At 41.6% G+C, this 16,886-nt stretch overlaps 1 protein-coding gene across 2 annotated transcripts in view; it reads right to left on the bottom strand.

The window, feature by feature from the left end:
- Window positions 1-10,580, bottom strand: part of LOC311102087 (E3 ubiquitin-protein ligase TRIP12-like) — a 41,679-nt gene extending 31,099 nt beyond the window's left edge. For both annotated transcript variants that reach the window (XM_084143308.1, XM_084143309.1), the window contains exon 1: window positions 10,503-10,580. The gene's annotated coding sequence lies outside the window, so the exon portion shown is untranslated. The remainder of the gene's footprint in view (window positions 1-10,502) is intronic.
- Between the last annotated feature and the right edge of the window lie 6,306 nt (window positions 10,581-16,886).

Raw genomic sequence — 16,886 nt, 5'->3', positions numbered from 1 at the left:
GAAGCTGATTAAAACGGCATGATCATTACACAGATGCACCTTGTGCTGGGGACAATAAAAGGCCACTATTTCAGTCTATAATAACGCCTTTGTGGGGAAAAACTCATTCTGATTGGCTGGGCTTGGCCTGGCTCCCAAGTGGGTGGGCCTATGACCTCCCAGACCACCCATGGCTGCGCCCCTGCAAGTCATCGATTAGGGCCTAATGAATGTATTTCAATTGACTGATTTCCTTATATGAACTGTAACTCAGGAAAATCTTTTAAATTGTTGCATGTTGCGTATATATTTTTGTTCAGTATAGATTAGAACGGCCATGCCGAGAAGAGAGAACAGCCACCAAGTGTCCTTAGTCTACATCATCTCCAGTTCACTGGGGGTCACCCATTACTAAGAGTCTGCGGGTACGCTTGTCATAGCCAATCAATCACTGGAGGAAGCATACAGAAAGTCTTCGGTGCACCAACTCAGACGGGGTGTACCATGCACCACCAGCCACCATTTGCTTTTTTTTTTTAGGGGGTAGATAATAATATGCCATTTAGCAGACGCTTTTATCCAAAGCGACTTACAGTCATGCGTGCATACATTTTTTTGTGTATGGTTGGTCCCAGGGATCGAACCCACTACCCTGGCGTTACAAGCGCCGTGCTCTACCAGCTGAGCTACAGAGGACCACGATCAGCTTTAATATTGCAGATAGATTGTAACTTCCATCAATGTAATTGTCTGCATCACTTCCAATCCCCCGTATGTTTATTTTCTTCTCTTACATACATACATACATACATACAGTGAGGGAAAAAAGTATTTGAGGGAGCTGAAGGTTCGAGTTGCCAAACGTCAGCCTCGAAACCTTAATGACTTGGAGAAGATCTGCAAAGAGTGGGACAAAATCCCTCCTGAGATGTGTGCAAACCTGGTGGCCAACTACAAGAAACGTCTGAGCTCTGCGATTGCCAACAAGGGTTTTGCCACCAAGTACTAAGTCATGTTTTGCAGAGGGGTCAAATACTTATTTCCCTCATTAAAATGCAAATCAATTTATAACATTTTTGACATGTGTTTTCTGGATTTTGTTGTTGTTATTCTGTCTCTCACTGTTCAAATAAACCTACCATTAAAATGTATAGACTGATCATGTCTTTGTCAGTGGGCAAATGTACAAAATCAGCAGGGGATCAAATACTTTTCCCCCCCCCTCACTGTATATACATACACTGCTCAAAAAAATAAAGGGAACACTAAAATAACATCCTAGATCTGAATGAATGTAATAATATTCTTAAATACCTTTTTCTTTACATAGTTGAATGTGCTGACAACAAAATCACACAAAAAGTATCAATGGAAATCAAATTGATCAACCCATGGAGGTCTGGATTTGGAGTCACCCTCAAAATTAAAGTGGAAAACCACACTACAGGCTGATCCAACTTTGATGTAATGTCCTTAAAAACAAGTCAAAATGAGGCTCAGTAGTGTGTGTGTGGCCTCCACGTGCCTGTATGACCTCCCTACAACGCCTGGGCATGCACCTGATGAGGTGGCGGATGGTCTCCTGAGGGATCTCCTCCCAGACCTGGACTAAAGCATCCGCCAACTCCTGGACAGTCTGTGGTGCAACGTGGCGTTGGTGGATGGAGCGAGACATGATGTCCCAGATGTGCTCAATTGGATTCAGGTCTGGGGAACGGGTGGGCCAGTCCATAGCATCAATGCCTTCTTCTTGCAGGAACTGCTGACACACTCCAGCCACATGAGGTCTAGCATTGTCTTGCATTAGGAGGAACCCAGGGCCAACCGCACCAGCATATGGTCTCACAAGGGGTCTGAGGATCTCATCTCGGTACCTAATGGCAGTCAGGCTACCTCTGGCGAGCACATGGAGGGCTGTGCGGCCCCCCAAAGAAATGCCACCCCACACCATGACTGACCCACCGCCAAACCGGTCATGCTGGAGGATGTTGCAGGCAGCAGAACGTTCTCCACGGCGTCTCCAGACTCGGTCACGTCTGTCACATGTGCTCAGTGTGAACCTGCTTTCATCTGTGAAGAGCACAGGGCGCCAGTGGCACAACCCCCACCTGTGGACGTCGGGCCCTCATACCACCCTCATGGAGTCTGTTTCTGACAGTTTGAGCAGACACATGCACATTTGTGGCCTGCTGGAGGTCATTTTGCAGGGCTCTGGCAGTGCTCCTCCTTGCACAAAGGCGGGTTGTTGCCCTCTTACGGCATCCTCCACGTCTCCTGATGTACTGGCCTGTCTCCTGGTAGCGCCTCCATGCTCTGGACACTACGCTGACAGACACAGCAAACCTTCTTGCCACAGCTCGCATTGATGTGCCATCCTGGATGAGCTGCACTACCTGAGCCACTTGTGCGGGTTGTAGACTCAGTCTCATGCTACCACTAGAGTGAAAGCACCGCCAGCATTCAAAAGTGACCAAAACATCAGCCAGGAAGCATAGGAACTGAGAAGTGGTCTGTGGTCACCACCTGCAGAACCATTTCTTTATTGGGGGTGTCTTGCTAATTGCCTATAATTTCCACCTGTTGTCTATTCCATTTGCACAACAGCATGTGAAATGTATTGTCAATCAGGGTTGCTTCCTAAGTGGACAGTTTGATTTCACAGAAGTGTGATTGACTTGGAGTTACATTGTGTTGTTTAAGTGTTCCCTTTATTTTTTTGAGCAGTGTATATACACATTTCCTTTAAAAAAATATATTTCCCTTTATTACTTTCCAACCCCACCACCCCTTCCCTAATTGGAGTAAACTAGTGAACAACAATGCTTAGGCCTCTACTTCCAGCTTATACATACTATATACATTTTATGGACAGTCAATTTTACAACTATTTTGTTTGTTTTTACTCCTGAACTTTTTCTACCCTCTCCGATCATTTTCATGATGTCCATCCGGTTTGCTTCTATATGCTATATCTTTCTAACTGTGCTCTTTCACAAAAGCTCTCAACCTATAACCTATATACTTATTATGGACACAGTACGCTTACATTATTAGTTAGCTTGTTGTTATTAGTCACATCCTTCAACTCCATTCAACACCACCCATATTGGATTTATATTTGCCATATATTCTTCAACTGTACTGTGATGTTATAGAAAATATCTGAACCTTTCTATTGTCATTGATTATACAGATTGTAAATTGAAAATAATTTTTTTTTGCTAAAAGTATTATATTATTGTTCGATTGACTAAGACTTTTCAGATCACCCAGTAATGCTATCTGTAGGGTTAGCTCCAGGTAAATATTGCAATCCTTTGGCATTCCTGGACCGGTGTCCAAAATCAAGCTACAAATGGACAGTACCAAAAATGATCTAATGATTCTGTCTCTATGCAGCAAAATCTGCAGAGCTAGGAAGATTGTATCCCCCACAGCAAGAATTGTATATAATAATTTAAATTGAAAAAGTAAGTTTTGAATCCGGCTTCGTTTTGCATATCAGTTCATAAACACTATGCCATGGGATATGTACGTCAAAAATCTCTTCCCAACTATTTTGCAATCTATATGGGACGGCTGTCAATCCTTTGGTCCTTAAATAAAGCTGGTATACTTTTTTATTTATCACAGTTTTCTTTAACCAATTATGTTCTTTAATGCAAGGCCGACAGACAAGTTCCTTACATTTTACCCCTTCCACTTTCCTCTTCGATTTTTGCAGTAAAGCTGAAATTATTTGTTTGTAATTTTGGTTAGAGCAGACATTTCCATATGTTTTAGTTAGCTGCATGTGCAACATACAGTGGGGGAAAAAAGTATTTAGTCAGCCACCAATTGTGCAAGTTCTCCCACTTAAAAAGATGAGGCCTGTAATTTTCATCATAGGTACACGTCAACTATGACAGACAAATGGAGGAGAAAAAAATCCAGAAAATCACATTGTAGGATTTTTTATGAATTTATTTGCAAATTATGGTGGAAAATAAGTATTTGGTCAATAACAAAAGTTTCTCAATACTTTGTTATATACCCTTTGTTGGCAATGACACAGGTCAAACGTTTTCTGTAAGTCTTCACAAGGTTTTCACACACTGTTGCTGGTATTTTGGCCCATTCCTCCATGCAGATCTCCTCTAGAGCAGTGATGTTTTGGGGCTGTCGCTGGGCAACACGGACTTTCAACTCCCTCCAAAGATTTTCTATGGGGTTGAGATCTGGAGACTGGCTAGGCCACTCCAGGACCTTGAAATGCTTCTTATGAAGCCACTCCTTCGTTGCCCGGGCGGTGTGTTTGGGATCATTGTCATGCTGAAAGACCCAGCCACGTTTCATCTTCAATGCCCTTGCTGATGGAAGGAGGTTTTCACTCAAAATCTCACGATACATGGCCCCATTCATTCTTTCCTTTACACGGATCAGTCGTCCTGGTCCCTTTGCAGAAAAACAGCCCCAAAGCATGATGTTTCCACCCCCATGCTTCACAGTAGGTATGGTGTTCTTTGGATGCAACTCAGCATTCTTTGTCCTCCAAACACGACGAGTTGAGTTTTTACCAAAAAGTTATATTTTGGTTTCATCTGACCATATGACATTCTCCCAATCCTCTTCTGGATCATCCAAATGCACTCTAGCAAACTTCAGACGGGCCTGGACATGTACTGGCTTAAGCAGGGGGACACGTCTGGCACTGCAGGATTTGAGTCCCTGGCGGCGTAGTGTGTTACTGATGGTAGGCTTTGTTACTTTGGTCCCAGCTCTCTGCAGGTCATTCACTAGGTCCCCCCGTGTGGTTCTGGGATTTTTGCTCACCGTTCTTGTGATCATTTTGACCCCACGGGGTGAGATCTTGCGTGAAGCCCCAGATCGAGGGAGATTATCAGTGGTCTTGTATGCCTTCCATTTCCTAATAATTGCTCCCACAGTTGATTTCTTCAAACCAAGCTGCTTACCTATTGCAGATTCAGTCTTCCCAGCATGGTGCAGGTCTACAATTGTGTTTCTGGTGTCCTTTGACAGCTCTTTGCTCTTGGCCATAGTGGAGTTTGGAGTGTGACTGTTTGAGGTTGTGGACAGGTGTCTTTTATACTGATAACAAGTTCAAACAGGTGCCATTAATACAGGTAACGAGTGGAGGACAGAGGAGCCTCTTAAAGAAGAAGTTACAGGTCTGTGAGAGCCAGAAATCTTGCTTGTTTGTAGGTGACCAAATACTTATTTTCCACCATAATTTGCAAATAAATTCATTAAAAATCCTACAATGTGATTTTCTGGAGAAAAAAAATTCTCAATTTGTCTGTGATGAAAATTACAGGCCTCTCATCTTTTTAAGTGGGAGAACTTGCACAATTGGTGGCTGACTAAATACTTCCCCCCCCCCCCCACTGTATGTTATGATTGAGCGTTTCAGATAGCTAGCAACAGCGGCAAGAAGCTGCCATGTGGGGAAACGTAGGTGGCTTGTTTCAGATAGTTGTATCTTGATAGCGTGTCTTCTTTTGACTTATTCACGTCTATGCTAATATGGCTAAAATTTACTAGATCGCTAACCAATAACCATGGATGTATTTATGATTTTCAATAAATATTTGGAGACTAAATATAGTTCACATGTCAATAAATCCTTTGGAGTTGACAGTTGTTTTGCCCCAAAGTTGCGCATGCATCGGTTTTGTTGCTAAACAACCCACGCGTCTATAGCCAAGTCATATTGATGTAGAATGGTGATATCGTACAGGCCACGAATTCAAATCATGGGTAGGATAATTGACAGTTCCCTCCAACCAATGGCGTGCAGTTCTTTGTTGCTCAAGACTTTGTTCAACCCAGAATTGAATTGCTAAATGTAAAAAGCAAATACTACATTTCACAAGATAAATGCTGCATTTTGAAATTAAGCAAATGTAGATATTCCCATTTGTCTTCTACAGAATGGAGGTGAGAATGCCAGGGAGGCTGAAAGTAACAGGTTAGCGGGATTTCCAATTTGATTTATTTAACCTTTATTTTGACAGGGATTCATGCGATGTTGGCCTACTCCACTGAAACGTATTACAGAGGAACTTAACAGCCGTGAGTAAAAGTCCGAACTGGAAGGAAAGGTACACAATCACATTGGAAAATAGGGTCAACTTCAAGTTTTAAAAAAAATTGGATACTAGTCAATCTTAAATTACCGCTGACATTCATTAATGCACTTCCAAATGAAGGTCATTGTGTATGATAATCACGCACACAAATAAATTATCCTTCAATTCTGCAAGAACAGGCAACTTTGAGATTCCATATTATATACACTGAACAAAAATATAAAACGCAATATATAAAGTGGTGTTCCCATGTTTCATGAGCTGAAATAAGAGATCACAGAAATGTTCCATATGCAAAAAGCTTATTTCTCGCAAATGTTGTGCACATATTTATATGTGCACAATGGGGTGCCCAAATATAATGTTGTGCACAAATATATATTTTCTGTTGTATTTTTTTGACTTTTTTTTTACCCCATATGTAACTCTGTGTTGTTGTTTTTATCGCACTGCTTTGCTTTATCTTGGCCAGGTCGCAGTTGTAAATGAGAACTTGTTCTCAACTGGCTTACCTGGTTAAATAAAGGTGAAATAAAAAAATGTATTTGTTTACATACCTGTTAGTGAGAATTTCTCCTTTGCCATCCACCTGACAGGTGTGGCATATCAAGAAGCTGATTAAACAGCATGATCATTACACAGGTGCACCTTGTGCTGGGAACAATAAAAAGCCACTAAAATGTGCAGTTTTGCCACACAACACAATGCCACAGATGTCTCAAGTTAAGGGAGCGTTCAATTGGCATATTGACTGCAGAAATGTCCACCAGAGCAGTTGACAGAGAATGGTATGTTCATTTCTCTACCGTAAGCCGCCGCCAATGTCATTTTAGAGAATTTGGCAATAAGTCCATCCGGCCTCACAACTGCATACCACGTGTAACAACGCCAGCCCAGGACCTCCACACCCGGCTTCTTCACCTGCGGGATCGTCTGAGACCAGCCACTCTGACAGCTGATGAAACTGTGGGTTTGCACAACCGAAGAATTTCTGCATAAACTGTCAGAAACCGTCATCTCAGGGAAGCTCATCTGTGTGCAGGTCGTCCTCACCAGGGTTTTGACCTGACAGCAGTTTGGCGTCGTAACCGACTTGAGCGGGCAAATGCTCACCTTCGATGGCCACTGGCACGCTGGCGAAGTGTGCTCTTCATGGATTAATCTCGGTTTCAACTGTACCGGGCAGATGGCACACAGTGTATGGCGTCGTGTGGGCAATCGGTTTGCTGATGTCAACATTGTGAACAGAGTGTCCCATGGAGGCGGAGGGGTCATGGTATGGGCAGGCATAAGCTACGGACAACGAACACAATTGCATTTTATCGATGGCAATTTGAAAGCTCAGAGATACCGTGATGAGATCCTGAGGCCCATTGCCATGCCATTCATCTGAAAATGTCCCAATTCTTCAATGGCCTGCATACTCACCAGACATGGCACCCACTGAGCATGTTTGGGATGCTCTGGTTTGAAAGCGCATTCCAGTTCCTGCCCATATCAAGCAACTTTGCACAGCCATTGAAGAGGAGTGGGGCAACATTCCACAGGCCACAATCAACAGCCTGATCAACTCTATGCAAAGGAAGTGTTGCGCTGCATGAGGGAAATGGTGGTTACACCAGATACTGACTGGTTTTCTGATCCACAACCCTACATTTTTCTAAAGGTATCTGTGACCAGTCATGTGAAATCCATAGATTAGGGCCTAATTTATTTATTTCTACTGACTGATTTCCTTATATGAACTGTAACTCAGTAAAATCTTTTAAATTGTTGCGTTTATATTTTTGTTCAGTGAATTGTATCAAACTAATAGACTATGTAGTTAGGCTGCTTTTAAGTAATTTATCTTTAATTGATGTACAAAAAAATATGCAGGAGGGCAAATTACATATCAGGATATTATTTGAGGAGTGCTAAAATAATAATGCGATATTGTCAAAACTATACAATATGTATAGTTTTGACATTATCGCATTATTATTTTAGCACTTGTTTGCTGTCCCTGCACCAAAACTAGTTCTCACGCATCTCATCACTATGCAGCAGACATATGGTGAGAAATATTTTGGAACATCAAATCACAATAAAATCTCTATCGAATCACAATACATATCCTATCAGCACCTAAGTATCTTCATAATATCGTATCGTGAGGTCTGTGGCAATTCCCAGCCCTAGAGTCAACACAGTAAGATGGTAGGTAGACAAACAAGCTGATTTGCAATGAACAACATTTCTGCTGCCATTAATTAGCTATGCATTTCTTTAAGCAAAATATCACTATCAATGAATCACTAAAGTTCCTGAGCAATATACAGTGAAATATGGCACAACGACAAATGAATATCTCAGGCCTAGCATTCTAAGTAAAGAAATCACAGCAAGGGGCCTTCACCATGAAACGTTACAGTAGCTCACCTATAATAAACACACGAGTTTAAGTTAATATTAGACCGATATGTATGATCAGATATGCATGTTCAAGAGGTATGATCTTTAATTTCACATTCAAAAACGCTCATGTTAAGAGTCGAGGGGACTCAAAGGTGTTATTTGAACATATTTATTTCGGGAGTTCATTATGATGCATAAACTAGCTACATATTCTAAACGCCCGATGCATGCCATCACTCATGTTAAGACCCAATGAACTGTGATATTGATCACAAAATAAGAAAACAATTGGCAAGCTCGTAAAGCCATCTTTGCCAGGCCTTTTCTGACTGTACATCCTAGTCTTTGTTTATGTATTCATTCGTCCCAACTCTTGACAATTGGTGTTTTACCATGTTCCACTGTAGTCCTGTACAATCGACAGTTCACTACTTCAGTTAATATAATAGCTTTCATTATAACCAGCTTTTATTAGCCTACACTAATTAATTTCAAGCTCGTTTTACAGAGGCCTTCATTCTGACGTAGATAGCACCAGCTAGGTGGTTAGCGAACCTGGTCCCGTAATTTCAATTTGACAGTAAAGTCAGCTAGCTAGCTACCAATAGACAAAGACCCTAGTACGGTGCCTTTCAGATTGTAAAGCGATATTAGCTAAGATGTCTGGTTATTAATGTAAAAATACAGACTAGTCCGCAAATAACATGTTAGCTAGCTATGTGACATGAAAATGCGCAGTTGGTGGACTGTTGTCCTAAAAACGTTCAGCTAACGTTATAAAGGCAACCTTCGCATGGAAACCACCTCAAAGGGAATGGCTGGCAAATGTCATTTAAATAAAATGCTGATCTTTCCATCGAAAATGGCAGCATCGGTCGGACTAATATTAACTTCGCACCAGAGGATTCAGCTGTACTAGCGAGCAAGCTTGCTAACGTTAACTAGCTAGCTTTCTTGTTAGGACAGGCTAGCTACATTAATTTAATTGAGTAGTTCAAAGGGAATGTCAGACAAACTCCATCCAACGACATTCACACGGCATCAACTAATCTGGTAGCTAGCTAGCTAAATACAAAGCCATATAGCTAGATTCGGTTAGTTAACGGTAGTTCGCTGCCTAGTTTTGAGAATTATTGGATCGCCTCAGTAATTTACCAGCTGTCGACGTGTAAGAAACTCAAGATTTAACAAAGTAACCTTAGCTATGTAGCTAGCTAAACAAACGTTTAATTGATTAGCTATGGCTAGCCAAATGGGAAGCTAATGTTTTTCTTGCTACTAGTTAGCATTGTTTAATTAGTTAGCTGATTACTCTCTAGCCTGACGTGATGAATTACCTACTGTAGCTAACTAACGTTAGCTGGCTAACATTGTTGGCAAACAAACATAGCTAGCTAACGTTAGCTCTATTAGGGGAATGGCATATTAAATTACACGATAGCTTAACTTTTACACTCAAGTTGCAAGAGGTGGTAGCCAGCTAACGTTAACTAGCCGCTTTTTAATATTGTCATATTAGCTAACTAGCAAACTAGCTAGTTAGCTAACGTTACATGTTGACCTTAACCATTTCGGGTTAGGTAGCTAAAGTTAGTGTTGACTGGCTAACAAATGTCGCTAACTGAAAGCATTATGCTAACTACGATAATTGCTAACGTTAGCTAGCGAGCTAAGCTAGCTGGTAGCCAACTAACTAGATAAAATGCTTGTTTCGCCGACTGGCTAACCATATGCTATTTCCAATTCAAGAGTTATTGTTTGGTTAGCGAGCTAATTTTGTTGCGCTAGCTACCTATGTTTATGGCTAAGCAATCGCAAAACGAAATGGCCTCTGAACCTTCTTTGCTGCTTGCATCACACAGACACAAAAAAACAGGAAAGCAGGAACAGGATTCGAGAGATGACAATTGGAAACCATATTTTTTCGCGAGACGGATTCTCCATTCCTCACAAGTATTTCAGTCTTAAACTCTCAATGAGCCCCCCACAAACTATTGAATAAGATGCCACTGAACGTTAAATATATCATGTTATTACCTATTTGTTCCAGTGTTGTAGTTGTAACAGACAGCGCACCAGGTCCACTCTCTCAGCCTTCACATCAGCTGAGGGAACTGCAATATACCTCCGCTCTAAAGTGCCCCATTCTTCCGCTAGGAACTACTTTCGATTTAGATGATAATGTCGACAATGAAACGAACCTGAGCCAAATAAATACATGTATTCAATAACAATTTACGGAATGTATTTACAATTGTCTACAGTTGTGTTCAGTAAATTTTAATTTATATATCTCAGAACCCACAGTAGGATAGCTGCGAAATATTAATCCGCTGGGTCGTGACCCCCTAATCCAACAACTGTTTTCTAGAAAATATTCATTACATTTTGGGTTGATAATTATTTTATTTATATTCTTAAATTATTATCAATCACTCAATGTATACAGTTGCGAACAGAATTCGCTTTCATTATCACACAAAATATTTCGCTGTTGTTTTCTCTCCGTTGTCATGGAAATTCTTTAGCGTCTAAAAATGGCGTCTTTACTTGGCAAGAAAGTGTTAGAAATACATGGCCAGGGTCCCCCTCCTACAAAATATTTTTTTCAGCTTACTGTCACTAAAACTGAGGTATATTCTTATATTTGATCATCCATCTGATATATATCTTGGAATTGCAGAGAGTTAAAAACAAATAAAGTAAACTTTATCTGCACAATGCTGGACTGTGGCTGTGGAGAAAGGCTACACATCAGGACAGCAGGCATGGTATACAGCACTGTATTTGGTAGTGTTGCTCTCCGTTGACATGATTGTACTTTTAAGTGCTACATATCAACCTCATGTATCTGACATTTGTTTCTGCAAGTAAATTGTCTGTTTCAACATGCTTTGAACATAGATTAATTACATGGCTCTGATGATTGGAGAGAACTGAGTTGTATAACATTTTACATTTTAGTCATTTAGCAGACGCTCTTATCCAGAGCGACTTACAGTTAGTATAACAGCCCTGGCTATGTATTTTTGAATTTTTCTTCAGGTGATATGGAGATCGTGGAAGATTTCTTTGAGGATTGAATTCAAGGGTGCTGCACCTGGAGAAAATAAGATGACCCACGATGACTATTTGCCTGATGCCCGCCTGCAGCGTAAGGTTTCCATTACAAGTCTCTGCCATTAAATATTAAGCCTACATCACCTACTGTATTTGTTTTTGTGTTGATACACGTGGTTCTGTTGGTGTCTTGAAAAGTGCACTGCCCTGAGTAGGTATGTACTCTCTGTCTCTAGAACAGGTAGGTGTGGTGTTTGGCCATCAGATCCTACAGTACACCCAAGCACTGTGCCAAGGGAACTTTGACTACCTGGAGCGCCTGCCCAATGACCTACTGCTCCAAATCCTTCATGGAAATGAAGGACGTAGCACAGATGGCACAGACCACAAAGAGGTTCCACAAGGTGAGCCTGGGCTTTACAAACCCAAAGGACCAGTTTCCCAGATAAAAATTAAATCTACTGGACTAAAAAGCTTAATCTGAAGAGAATTTCCATTGACATGGCTTGCTTTTAAATCCAGGACTAGCCTTAATGTGTCCAGGAAACCAGTCCATAGTGTGTACCCAAATAATTTACAAAAGCACATTTTACTTTCATATACACATTATTTCATTAAGGGCCCTGAGTTTTTCCTGACCATGTGAACGGACAAGGAAAACCTCAGGGCCCTAGTTAGGCTATAACACGGTCTGGAAAACATAATCTGGGTTTAGTTAATGAGCTAGTGTGTGTGTCTGTGTGTGTGTGTGTGTGTGTGTGTGTGTGTGTGTGTCTGTGTCTCTGTCTGTCTGTGTCTCTGTCTGTCTGTCTGTGTGTCTGTCTGTGTGTCTGTGTGTGTGTGTGTGTGTGTGTGTGTATGTGTGTGTGCACTGCAACTCTCCAGAGTTCTGGGAACAGACTGTGAGGGGTCGCTGTGATGAACTCACACCTGACATGGAGGCCCTAGCCAACGCCATGGGCTTAAGGAAGATATTCTTTGCCTTCTTCAACACCAAAGAGCACCAGCAGTATGTACATGGAGGTAGCTAGACACTTAAACAAGACAGTGTTACTCCTCTCATAATAAAGATTTGGAAATGTAACTTTCTCTGCCAGTAGCACAAGGAATTATTTATGTATTTGAATGGTGTGTTGTGTCTCTTTGTGTTTAAAATGCACTATTGATTGATCTATGTTATGTGAATGTGTCTTTCAGGGCTTTTTTATTCTCTCTGTACCTTCGAACAAATAACATTCAATTATTTAGTCTTGGTTTCTGTCATTGCATTTGATTTCTAATCCAGTATGTTGTATGCACTATTTACAAGTAAAGCCATACTATTATTGAATGCATGTTGCAAAGAAATTGTTGAGGTGTTTATTAAATGAGAGTTTTTTTGACCAACATACGTTGTATCAGTGTGCTACTCTGGGTGTGACTGTGGATGGTGTTCTTCAGTTGAAATGAGATACTTGGTCAAGTACAGTGGTGGAAAAAGTACCCAATTGTCTTACTTGATTAAAAGTAAAGATACCTTAATAGAAAATTACTCACGTAAAAGTGAGTCACCCAGTAAAATACAACTTTAGTAAAAGTCTAAAAGTATTTGGTTTTAAACATACTTAAGTATCAAAAGTAAATGGAATTGCTAAAATATACTTAAGTATCAAAAGTAAAAGTATAAATCATTTCACATTCCTTATATTAAGCAAACCAGACGGCACAATTTTCTTGTTTTTTAAATTTACGGATAGCCAGGGGCACAGGCCAACACTCAGACATAATTTACAAATGAAGCATTTGTGTTTAGTGAGTCTGCCAGATAAGAGGCAGTAGGGATGACCAGGGATGTTCTCTTGATGTGTGTGAATTGGACTATTTTCCTGTCCTGCTAAGCATTTTAAATGTAACGAGCACTTTTGGGTGTCAGGGAAAATGTATGGAGTAGAAAGGACATTACTTTCTTTAGGAATGTAGTGGATTAAAAGTAAAAGTTGTCAAACATATAAATAGTAAAGTAAAGTACAGATACCCCAAAAAACTACTTAAGTAGTACTTTCAATATTTTTACTTAAGTACTTTACACCACTGGTAAAGTGTCCAATCATGATCACACTCAATAACAGTAAGAACACATATTGGTATGGTGTTTTAAATTGTATTAAACATATTGTTACATGCATGCCTATTATAATAAAGAGTAGGCCTAAAACAGATTCAGCTGCTTATAATGAGATAATGGGTCAGATGTAATGCTGGAGATGTTTCCTGTTTGAGAGGACCGATTTAGCGTTCTTACGCCCTCTGCTGAAAACCAGCTGTACTGAAGGAACTGTGTGAGGAGGGGAGTCTGATAGAAACCCTGTAGCCAACAGAGGGAGCAAAGTGACAGAGAAATGCATATCCTTACAAGAGGAGGTGGATCAAATAAAACAAAGGTGATGTGTACAAAACAAGCGCTATCAGTCAGACAAACTTAATCGTATTGTTGAACTGTAACCACACTGGCATGAGTTTGAATGTCATCGAAGGTAGGCCTACTTAGCATATGTATCACAGAAAAAGGTGTGAACCCTCCAAGTGCAAGGGAAGGTTGTCTGGTCAAAGGGGATTTTTTTGAAGAGCAAACATTTTAGTAGAATAATCAGAAAGATAGGCCACATAACCCCACTTAATTTGTTTAAAGAAACTAACTCATACTCACCCTTTACATTTTAAAGGGGAGAGTAATGTAGTCGACTAGGTGAAAAATCTGTCGATGTGCCCTTGAGCAAGGCACTTAACCCTAATTGCTCCTGTAAGTCGCTCTGGATAAGAGCGTCTGCTAAATGACTAAAATGTTAAATGTTAATGTAAAACAGAACATGTTTCTTGATTAATAAATCTCTCTCGTTATATTGCAACATTACAAAGGACACGATGGAGATAGTTTTTAATGCATGTTTTGTTGTTTAAAAACTTGTCTTTAAGTTGTAAAAATCGACCAATCATTCAATCAATCAACTGTGTCCAAATACCTCGCCCCGGGGGGCGAAATGGATCAGTCTCCCGCACACACACGGCCCTGACTGGTACTGAGCTCCATTATTAGCCTGAGTCAGAGTCGCTAAACACCGCCTCCTCAGCTGGGTCTGGGAGGAAAAATATTCATTACGTAACAATAAAAGATCGGTCTCTGGCTCCACTTCCTGAATACCACAGTGGCTAGGCCTGCGACAGCGGACCAGCCCGGAAGCCTCACTCTCTCTATTTGTGTGTTTGGGCAGAGCTCACTCTCTTTCGTTTATCCCTCGCAACACATTCCCACCACCCCTCCTCCTCCACATCTCCTCTTTGTGGGTCAGTGCAGCAGGAGTGACGCAGCAGTGTCAGCGCCTCATCGGCCTCCAGACAGGCAGCGTCTCAGGAGTGGACTGGAGGGAGAATCTGTGTGCCCAGGCTGGGCCCTGACACACACACAGGCAGCCAGCCACCAGTAAACAGAGGAGGAGAAGGCGGAAGGTAAATTCTATGGCTAGGCCCAGAGAGAGCATGCCTGGAGCTGGCTAGCTACACCTCTCCCTCCTACACACACACACACTCTCTCTCCACAGAGGGATTGCTCACTTCCATAGCGACAGCGAAAGGGCCTGCAGAACCATCCGGGAGGAAAAATGTTGGTCGGCTACTGAGCATGTGTGAGTTGGATGTGCCAGCGCAACAGTAATGAGGATCAGCGTTTATGTACGCAGTGTGTGTTTTGAGAGAGAGAACAAGGCCTAGTCAGGCTTGTGCTATGGGCTCTGTTTCCCTGCCGATCAATGTTTCTCAAGTCTAGGCCCCAGCTGGGCTCTGCAATTGGCTACGGACAGACTGAGGCAGTAAAGGCATGTCTTCTTTTGTTGTGGTTTTGAAAATATCCCAGCTGTAATGCATTTAACGGATGGGTGTGCCAAACAAATAGAGGATGTCAGAAGAAAGGAAAATATCTACAAAAGTTTCTATTAAAACTAAATGAAATGTGAAAAGTAAATGGTAAAGTCACATCAAACATTGTTGATATGTGATCTCTGACAGGGAAGAATCTCCAAGTAATTATTCAAGAGTGAAAGAAGAATTCATCACAGAGAATGGCAACAATGAATCAGCAGGTTGGATCCTTTTTATTTCTCCAATATCCACAAAATAATCTGTGTTCATAGCAATATAATTTGTCCAAATGATCTGTTCAAATTTCAACTGCTCTTTATGTACTCTTTGTTTGCAAGACGTTTGAAGTACTAACAAATACTGTGGGAGAGGGTTTGTGGTGAGTGAGACAAACGGTAGGTACTGCAGGTACTTCATTTGCAGTTCTCAAAACTGTAAGGAACAAAAAGCATGGATGGTAAAGAAGGGCTAGGCTTATTATTTGTTTTGGGATGTTGTGTTCCCCTGCAGTGCACCAGTGGAAATCGATTGTGCAGGCAAGACTACGAATACAGGAAAAGGAGGAGGAAGCAGGCAAGACCATTAACCATACATAGCAGGCATGTCTTAAAAACACTGAAGGAAGAGAATAGAAAGACACCAGAGGAAAAACTCAGATAAAGAGAAATTGCAATATGGAGGCATGATAGTGGCCACCCAAACATGTCAAATCATATTTCCTTTGGCTTTACGAGGCTCCCTCCCAGGCAGTGTAAGGTTCGCAACCTTTACTGTTCCATACAACCATGCTGGTAAGGTAGCACTGTTTTCTTCAAAGGTTGCCACAACAACAAGGTCATGCCAAAGTGCAGCGGCTTACGGAAGTGTGAGGCCTGGCGTGCTGCCAGGCTGGTGTACTGCTTACCCAGGCCAACACAAGCAGACAGGGGCCTTGATTCCACTCAGGAACGACAAGTATCAAGACGGGTAGGCCTGCACCAGAAATAGCTGGCAGACGGCTGAGCTTGTGGTTAATTGTGTGCGTCTCAATCAAACACAAGGCCATGTGACCAGTGATGAGCAGAGAGAGAGAAAGCACAGAGAGCAGGAGGGGACAGAGGCATGGGGATTTTCATGATAAGGTGAACGAACACTGGTAGAAAGTGCATAGTGAATGACTCCCATGCATTTCATGAGGCCAATCTGTTCTGTGAGACCAAGTCAAATGTAAAATGTGCATGGTTTTCACATTCGGGTGCAGAAGCTGTATCCCTAAGCCCAGAAAGAAAGCTGAGACACGTATGCAAATTAGAAAAACACTTGTGATAAAACCCCTCCGCCTTCATACGTATAAAGCGACTGTCTGCATCTACAGCAGCTAGCGGGGCTAGCAGTGCCCTGCCTGCCTGGTTTAGCCCCTCCCCCCTGCACTCTGCAGTGTTGTGGCATCCCCCTGTGTTCCCATCCATCAGCAGCCTCTACAAAGATGAC

This window comes from Coregonus lavaretus (assembly GCF_964263955.1).
Source record: "Coregonus lavaretus genome assembly, chromosome: 26".
NCBI classification, from domain to species: Eukaryota; Metazoa; Chordata; class Actinopteri; order Salmoniformes; family Salmonidae; genus Coregonus; species Coregonus lavaretus.
The sequence above is the reverse complement of the archived record's forward strand: the minus strand, read 5'-3'. Positions and strand labels throughout refer to the sequence as shown.